This window comes from Zalophus californianus, chromosome X, assembly GCF_009762305.2.
Source record: "Zalophus californianus isolate mZalCal1 chromosome X, mZalCal1.pri.v2, whole genome shotgun sequence".
Classification (NCBI taxonomy): domain Eukaryota; kingdom Metazoa; phylum Chordata; class Mammalia; order Carnivora; family Otariidae; genus Zalophus; species Zalophus californianus.
The window spans coordinates 24538641-24547250 of NC_045612.1; the positions used below are offsets into that span (position 1 = coordinate 24538641).

General features: G+C 38.1%; 1 pseudogene; it reads right to left on the reverse strand.

Moving 5' to 3' along the window:
- Positions 1–4890: 4890 nt before the first annotated feature.
- LOC113930504 lies at positions 4891–6887 on the reverse strand (annotated as a pseudogene).
- Positions 6888–8610: the final 1723 nt, after the last annotated feature.

An 8610-nucleotide genomic window follows, 5' to 3' on the forward strand; every position in this document is an offset into this window, starting at 1 on the left:
TATATTGGAGCAAATTATAACAGAGAACTTCCCTAATGTGGGGAAGGAAACAGGCATCAAAATACAGGAGGCACAGAGAACCCCTCTCAAAATCAATAAAAATGGGTCAACACACTGACATCTAATAGTAAAACTTACGAGTCTCAGAGACAAAGAGAAAATCCTGAAAGCAGCTCAAGAGAAGAGATATGTGACCTATAATGGTAGAAACATTAGATTAGCAACAGACCTATCCACAGAGACATGGCAGGCCAGAAAGGACTGGCATGATATATTCAGAGCACTAAACGAGAAAAATATGCAGCCAAGAATACTGTATCCAGCTAGGCTGTCATTGAAAATAGAAGGAGAGGTAAAAATCTTCCAGGAAAAACAAAAACTAAAAGAATTTGCAAACACAAAACCAGTCCTTCAAGAAATATTGAAAGGGGTCCTCTAAGCAAAGAGAGAGCCTAAAAGCAGCATAGACCAGAAAGGAACATAGACAATATACAGGAAATCTCACCTTACATGCAATACAATGGCATTAAATTCATATCTTTCAATAGTTACCCTGAATGTAAATGGGCTAAATGCCCCAATCAAAAGACACAGGCTATCAGATTGGATTAAAAAACAAGACCCATGGATCTGCTGTCACAAGAGACTCATTTTAGAACCGAAGACACCCCCAGATTGAAAGTGACGGGGTGGAAAACCATTTACCATGCTAATTGGCACCAAAAGAAAGCTGGGGTGGCAATCCTTATATCAGACAAATTAGATTTTAACCCAAAGACAGTAATAAGAGATGAGGAAGGACACTATATCCTACTAAAAGAGTCTATTGAACAAGAAGATCTAACAATTGTAAATATCTATGCCCCTAACATGGGAGCAGCCGATTATATAAGGCAATTAATAACAAAAACAAAGAAACAGAATGACAACACTACAATAATAGTGGGGGACTTTAACACTCCCCTGACTGAAATGGACAGATCATCTAAGCAAAAGATCAACAAGGAAATAAGGACTTTAAACGACACACTGGACCAAATGAACTTCACAGATTATATTCAGAACATTCCATCCCAAAGCAACGGAATACACATTCTTCTCTGGTGCCCATGGAGCATTCTCCAGAATAGATCACATCCTAGGTTACAAATCAGGTTTCAATCGGTACCAAAAGATTGGAATTATTCCCTGCATATTTTCAGACCACACTGCTTTGAAACTAGAACTCAATCACAAGAGGAAAGTCAGAAAGAACTCAAATACATGGAGGCTAAAGAGCATCCTACTAAAGAATGAATGGGTCAACCAGGAAATTAAAGAAGAATTTAAAACATTCATGGAAACCAAAGAAAATGAAAATACAACTGTTTAAAAACTTGGGATGCAGCAACGGCAGTCCTAAGAAGAAAGTATATAGCAATACAAGCCTTTCTCAAGAAACAAGAAAGGTCTCAAATACACAACCTGATCCTACACCTAAAGGAGCTAGAGAAAAAAACAACAAATAAAGCCTAAAACCAGCAGAAGAAAAGAAATAATAAAGATCAGAGTAGAAATCAATGAAATAAAAACCAAAAGAACAGTAGAACAGATCAACGAACCTAGGAGCTGGTTCTTTGAAAGAATGAACAAGATTGATAAACCCCTGGCCAGACTTATTGAAAAGAAAAATGACCCAAATCAACAAAATCATGAATGAAGGAGGAGAAATCACAACCAACACCAAAGAAATACAAACAATTATAAGAACATATTATGAGCAACTCTATGCCAGCAAATTAGATAACCTGGAAGAAATGGCTGCATTCCTAGAGATGTATCAACTACCAAAACTGAACCAGGAAGAAAAAGAAAACCAGAACGGACCCATAACCACTAACGAAATTGAAGGAGTCATCAAAAATCTCCCAACAAACAAAAGCCCAGGCCCTGATGGCTTCCCAGGGGAATTCTACCAAACATTTATTAAAGAAGAATTAATACCTATTCTCCTGAAACTGTTCCAAAAAATAGAAATGGAAGGAAAACTACCAAACTCGTTTTATGAGGCAACCATTACCTTGATCCCCAAACCAGACAAAGACACCATCAAAAAGGAGAATTACAGACCCATATCCTTGATGAACATGGATGCAAAAATTCTCACCAAAATACTACCCAATAGGATCCAACAGTACATTAAAAGGGTTTTTCACCACGACCAAGTGGGATTTATCCCTGGGCTGCAAGGTTGGTTCAACATCTGCAAATCAATCAACGTGATACAATACATTAACAAAGGAAAGAACAAGAATCATATGATCTCTCAATAGATGTAGAAAAAGCATTTGACAAAGTACAGCATCCTTTCTTGATCAAAACTCTTCAGAGTGTAGGGTAGAGGGTACATACCTGAATATCATAAAAGCCATCTATGAAAAACACACATCGAATATCATTTTCAATGGGGAAAAACTGAGAGCTCTCCCCCTAAGGTCAAGAATGCGGCAGGGATGTCCACTATCACCACTGCTATTCAACATAGTATTAGAAGTCCTAGCCACAGCAATCAGACAACAAAAAGAAATCAAAGGCATCCAAATTGGCAAAGAAGATGTCAAACTCTCACTGTTTGCAGATGATATCATACTTTATGTGGAAAACCCAAAAGACTTCACCCCAAAATTGCTAGAACTCATACAGGAATTCAGTAAAGTGGTAGGATATAAAATCAATGCACAGAAATCAGTGGCATTCCTATACACCAACAACAAGACAGAATAGAGAGAATTTAAGGAGTTGATCCCATTTACAATTGCACCCAAAACCGTAAAATACCTAGGAATAAATCTAACCAAAGAGTTAAAGGATCTGCACTCAGAAAACAATAAAATACTCATGAAAGAAATTGAGGAAGACACAAAGAAATGGAAAAATGTTCCATGCTCATGGATTGGAAGAACAAATATTGTGAAGATATCAATGCTCCCTAGAACAATCTACACATTCAATGCAATCCCCATCAAAATACCATCCACTTTTTTCAAAGAAATGGAAGAAATAATCCTAAAATTTGTATGGAACCAGAAAAGACACCGAATAGCCAGAGGAATGTTGAAAAAGAAAAGCAAAGCTGGCGGCATCACAATTCCGGACTTCCAGCTCTATTACAAAGCTGTCATCATCAAGATAGTATGGTACTGGCACAAAAACAGACACCTAGATCAATGGAACAGAATAGAGAGCCCAGAAATGGACCCTCAACCCTGTGGTCAACTAATCTTTGACAAAACAGGAAAGAATGTCCAATGGAAAAAAAAAAAAAACAGTCTCTTCAATAAATGGTTTTGGGAAAATTGGACAGCCACATGCAGAAGAATAAAACTGGACCATTTCCTTACACCACACCCAAAAATAGACTCCAAATTGTTGAAAGACCTAAACGTGAGACAGGAGTCCATCAACATCCTAAAGGAGAACACAGGCAGCAAGCTCTTCGACCTCAGCCACAGCAACTCCTTCCTAGAAACATTGCCAAAGGCAAGGGAAGCAAGGGCAAAAATGAACTATTGGGATTTCATCAAGATAAAAAGCTTTTGCACAGCAAAAGAAATAGTCAACAAAACCAAAGACAAGCGACAGAATGGGAAAAAGATATTTGCAAATGAAATATCAGATAAAGGGCTAGTATCCAAAATCTATAAATAATTTATCAAACTCAACACCCAAAGAACAAATAATCCAGTCAAGAAATGGGCAGAAGACGTGAACAGACATTTCTGCAAAGAAGACATACAAATGGCCAACAGACACATGAAAAAGTGCTCAACATCGCTTGGCATCAGGGAAATCCAAATCAAAACCTCAATGAGATACCACCTCACACCAGTCAGAATGGCTAAAATTAACAAGTCAGGAAATAACAGATTTTGGCGGGGATACGGAGAAGGGGAACCCTCCTACACTTGTGGTGGGAATGCAAGGTGGTGCAACCACTCTGGAAACAGTATGGACGTTCCTCAAAAAGTTGAAAATAGAGCTCCCATATGATCCAGCAATTGCACTACTGGGTATTTACCCCAAAGATACAAATGTAGGGATCTGAAGGGGTACATGCTCCCCGATGTTTATAGTAGCAATGTCCACAATAGCCAAACTGTGGAAAGAGCCAAAATGTCCATCGACAGATGAATGGATAAAGAAGATGTGGTATATATACAATGGAATATTATGCAGCCATCAAAAGAAATGAGATCTTGCCATTTGCAACGACGTGGATGGAACTGGAGGGTGTTATGCTGAGTGAAATAAGTCAATCAGAGAAAGACACGTATCATATGACCTCACTGATATGAGGAATTCTTCATATCAGGAAACAAACTGAGGGTTGCTGGAGTGGGGGTGGGGTGGAAGGGATGCAGTGGCTGGGTGATAGACTTTGGGGAGGTTACGTGCTATGGTGAGCGCTGTGAATTGTGCAAGACTGTTGAATCACAGATCTGTACCTCTGAAACGAATAATGTAATATATGTTAAGAAAAAAAAGAAGATAGTAGGAGGGGAAGAATGAAGGGAAGGAAATTGGAGAGAGGAGATGAACCAATAAAGATGATGGACTCTGAAAAACAAACTGATGATTCTAGAGGGGAGGGGGTGGGGGAATGGGTTAGCTGGTGATGGGCATTAAAGAGGGCACGTTCTGCGTGGAGCACTGGGTGTTATGCACAAACAATGATTCATGGAACACTACATCACAAACTAATGATGTAATGTATGGTGATTAACATAACAATAAAAATTTTTAAGGAAAAAAATAAATACAAATGTAGGCTGTTTTGCTAATTGTTTTATAACAACAAAAAATTTGTATAGAGTATGCCCTGTAGAAAATAACACAATAAAGGCTCAAATATCAAGGTGTTCCCTTGGGCAAGGCTGAACATTTTAGCATCTGGTATTTGAAATTTAGTCTGCAGTCCTTGTTTTTGGATGGATCACTGGGTGTGTGACATAGTCCATGCTTTTCACCAGATTTGAACTGAGGAATGGTCACTTGGCCCAGGTAGAAGTAGATGAACTGTTTGGTTTCATGGGTCACATTAACACCAAAATGCCTTCTCACAATGTAGTACCAGGTGGGGTTGTACTCACTGTTGAACTCTCTTAATATGGGAGGCAAGGTTTTTCTCTATGTTATATTTCTCCAGTGTCTGAGTAGCACACTCCACAGAGTCCTGTTGCATCTTCTCTGACAAACTGGAATTTTTGATCATGGCCTTTTGGTTGTACAGGGTTATGGAGAAGGAGGGGATGGCCAACTGCAATAGTCTCCTGGGGGAGGGTCTGGCTAAGACTCAGCAGGAGCTACTTACCAAAGCCCTGGTGCATGTCTGTAATGATTTTTTTCAAAGCTTTATGTATTCAGCTTCATAGTATTTTGTGGACAATTTATGTCTGTATTTTACTATTTGTTTTCTACATGTTTCACATTTTTGTTTCTACATTTCTTTCATTGACTTCTATTTTGTTGAAAGATTTTATTTTGCTGTGCCACATTAATTCCAATTTAATTTTGTTTGTTTGTTTTTACTGTTTTTTTTCTTTTTAAGTTACTTTCTTAATAGTTACTATAGGGTTCATGTCTTAGGTGACTCAGAATGTCATAACAAAATACCATGGAATGCGTGTCTTAAACAACAGAAATTTATTTGCTCATGGTCCTGGAGGATGAAAGTCTGATATCAGGATGCCTGCATATTTGGGTTCTGATGAAATCTCTCTTCCTGGCTTCCAGAGAGCCACTTCTTTTGTGCTCACATAGTCTTTCCTTAGTGAGTGCATGTGGAGAGAGATCTCCACTTTCTTCTTCTTTGAAGGCTATCAATCCTACTGGATTAGCATCTTACTCTCATCTCATTCAACCTCAATTATTTTCTGAAACCCCTATCTCCAGGAACGCCTTGGTGGCTCAGTCAGTTAAGCCTCTGACTCTTTGTTTTTAATTTTTTAAATTAACATATAATGTATTATTTTTTTCAGGAGTACAGGTCTGTGATTCATCAGTCTTACACAATTCACAGCATTCACCATAGTACCTACCTTCCCCAGTGTCCATCACCCAGCCAGCCCAATCCCTTCCACCCCCTCCCCCTAGCAACCCTCAGTTTGTTTCCTAAGATTAAGAGCCTCATGGTTTGATTCCCTCTCCAGATTCATCTTGTTTCACTTTTCCTTCCCTTCCCCTATGATCCTCTGTCTTGTTTCTCAAATTCCTCATATCAGTAAGATCATATGATACATGTCTTTCTCTGATTGACTTATTTCGTTTAGCATTATACCCTCTAGTTCCATCCACATCATTGCAAATGGCAAGATTTCATTTTTGATGACTACATAATATTCCATTGTATATATACACCACATCTTCTTTATCCATTCATTTGATGATGGACATCTGGGCTCTTTCCATAGTTTGGCTATTGTGAACATTGCTGCTATAAACATTGGGGTGCAGATGCCCCTGTGGATCACTACATTTGTATCTTTGGGGTAGATACCCAGTAGTGCAATTGCTGGGTCGTACGGTAGCTCTATTTTCAACTTTTTGAGTAACGTCCATACTGTTTTTACAGAGTGGCTGCACCAGCTTGCATTCCCACCAACAGTGTAGGAGGGTTCCCCTTTCTCTGCATCCTTGCCAACTTCTGTCATTTCCTGACTTGTTAATGTTAGCCATTCTTACTGGTGTGAAGTAGTATCTCATTGTGTTTTTGATTTGTATTTCCCTGATGCCGAGGGATGTTGAGCACTTTTTCATGTGTCTGTTGGCCATTTGTATGTCTTCTTTGCAGAAATGTCTGTTCATGTCTTCTGCCCATTTCTTGATTGGATTATTTGTTCTTTGGGTGTTGAGTTTGATAAGTTCTTTATACATTTTGGATACTAGCCCTCTATCTGATATGTCATTTTCAAATATCTTCTCCCATTCTGTTGGTTGTCCTTTGGTTTTGTGGAGTGTTTCCTTTGCTGTGCAAAAGCTTTTTATCTTGATGAAATCCCAATAATTCATGTTTGCCCTTGCTTCCCTTGCATTTGGTGATGTTTCTAGGAAGAAGTTGCTGCAGCTGAGCTTGACGAGGTTGCTGTCTGTGTTCTCCTCAAGGATTTTGATGGATTCCTGTCTCACACTGAGGTCTTTCAACCATTTTGAGTCTATTTTTGTGTGTGGTGTAAGGAAATGGTCCAGTTTCATTCTTCTGCATGTGGTTGTCCAATTTTCCCAGCACCATTTGTTGAAGAGACTGTCTTTTTCCCATTGGACATTCTTTCCTGCTTTGTCGAAGATTAGTTGACCATAGAGTTGAGGGTCCATTTCTGGGCTCTCGATTCTGTTCCATTGATCTAGGTGTCTGTTTTTGTGCCAGTTTCTGAGGCTCTGTTCATTTCTCTCTCTCTCTTTATCCTTCAGATTGGATAATCTTTATTGATTTATCTTTTAAGTCCAATGATTATTTCCACTGTCAGCTCAAATCTGCTATTGAGCCCTTCTTGTAAATTTCTCATTTCAGTTATTGTAATATTAAACTTTAACATTTCTATTTGATGTTTTTTTAAAATATATTTTGTCTCTGTATTGATATTCCTTATTGAGTCATTGTCAACACATACTCCTTTAATTTTAAAGAATGGTTTTCTTTATGTCTCTAAGCACATTTATAATAGATGCCTTGAAGTATTTTTCTACTAAGTCCAACATCTGGACACTATTATAGAGATAGCTTCTCTTGAATTTTTTTCTTTGTGTATGGGTTATATTTTCCTACTTCTTTGCATGCCTTATAAATTTTTTGTTGAAAACTGATCATTTTAGAGAAATTAACTCAGTGCCTATGGATTTGAATCCCCTCTATGGATTTGTTGTTGGTGCTTGTTGTTACTATATTTTGTTTGGTCTATTTGTCTAGTATCTTGTCTAGGCTAATTCTGTAGAGTCTGTATCTCCTGTATCCCATGTACTGTGTGGTCATTGATGTCTCTGTTCTATTTTTAAAAATTATTTCATCGTTTTTATTTTATTTTTAATACTGCTTTCATAGGAGTTACCTCTGATTCATCATAAATTAGTGGTAAACCAGTGATTGATTAAAATTTATGCTTAAACTCCTTAAGTGAATAAAATTTCCACTCTTTGCCAATCCATCTGTGTTTAGATGGGGTACACATTGTAATTCAGTCAGTTTCAAGTCAATTCTTATAAAGTCAATCTTTTCTGGGTGTACAAGTTTTCCTGTTCAGAAAAGGATGAACACCTTCCCTGATTGTTTTTTAGCAACATCACTATTGGCTTTGACAATACCTCTGAGATTGAGTTTTTATTCTCTTTTCTCTAAATCAAGACAGCTGCCTTACACCATGAGACTGTTACGTCCTCATGGCCTATCTTGCACTCAGAGAGTTATCACAATGTGGAGCTGGGGCTGGGGGATTGGAGCAGCCCCAGATTAAACTGCCATGTACTCCTATTGTCTCATTAAGGTTTAGTTGCTTTTCTTGAACAAACGTTTTTCAATTTTTTGTATGGCTTTGGTCAATTCAGAGTCCTGAAATGTTAGTTTTTGATAAATTTGTCCAG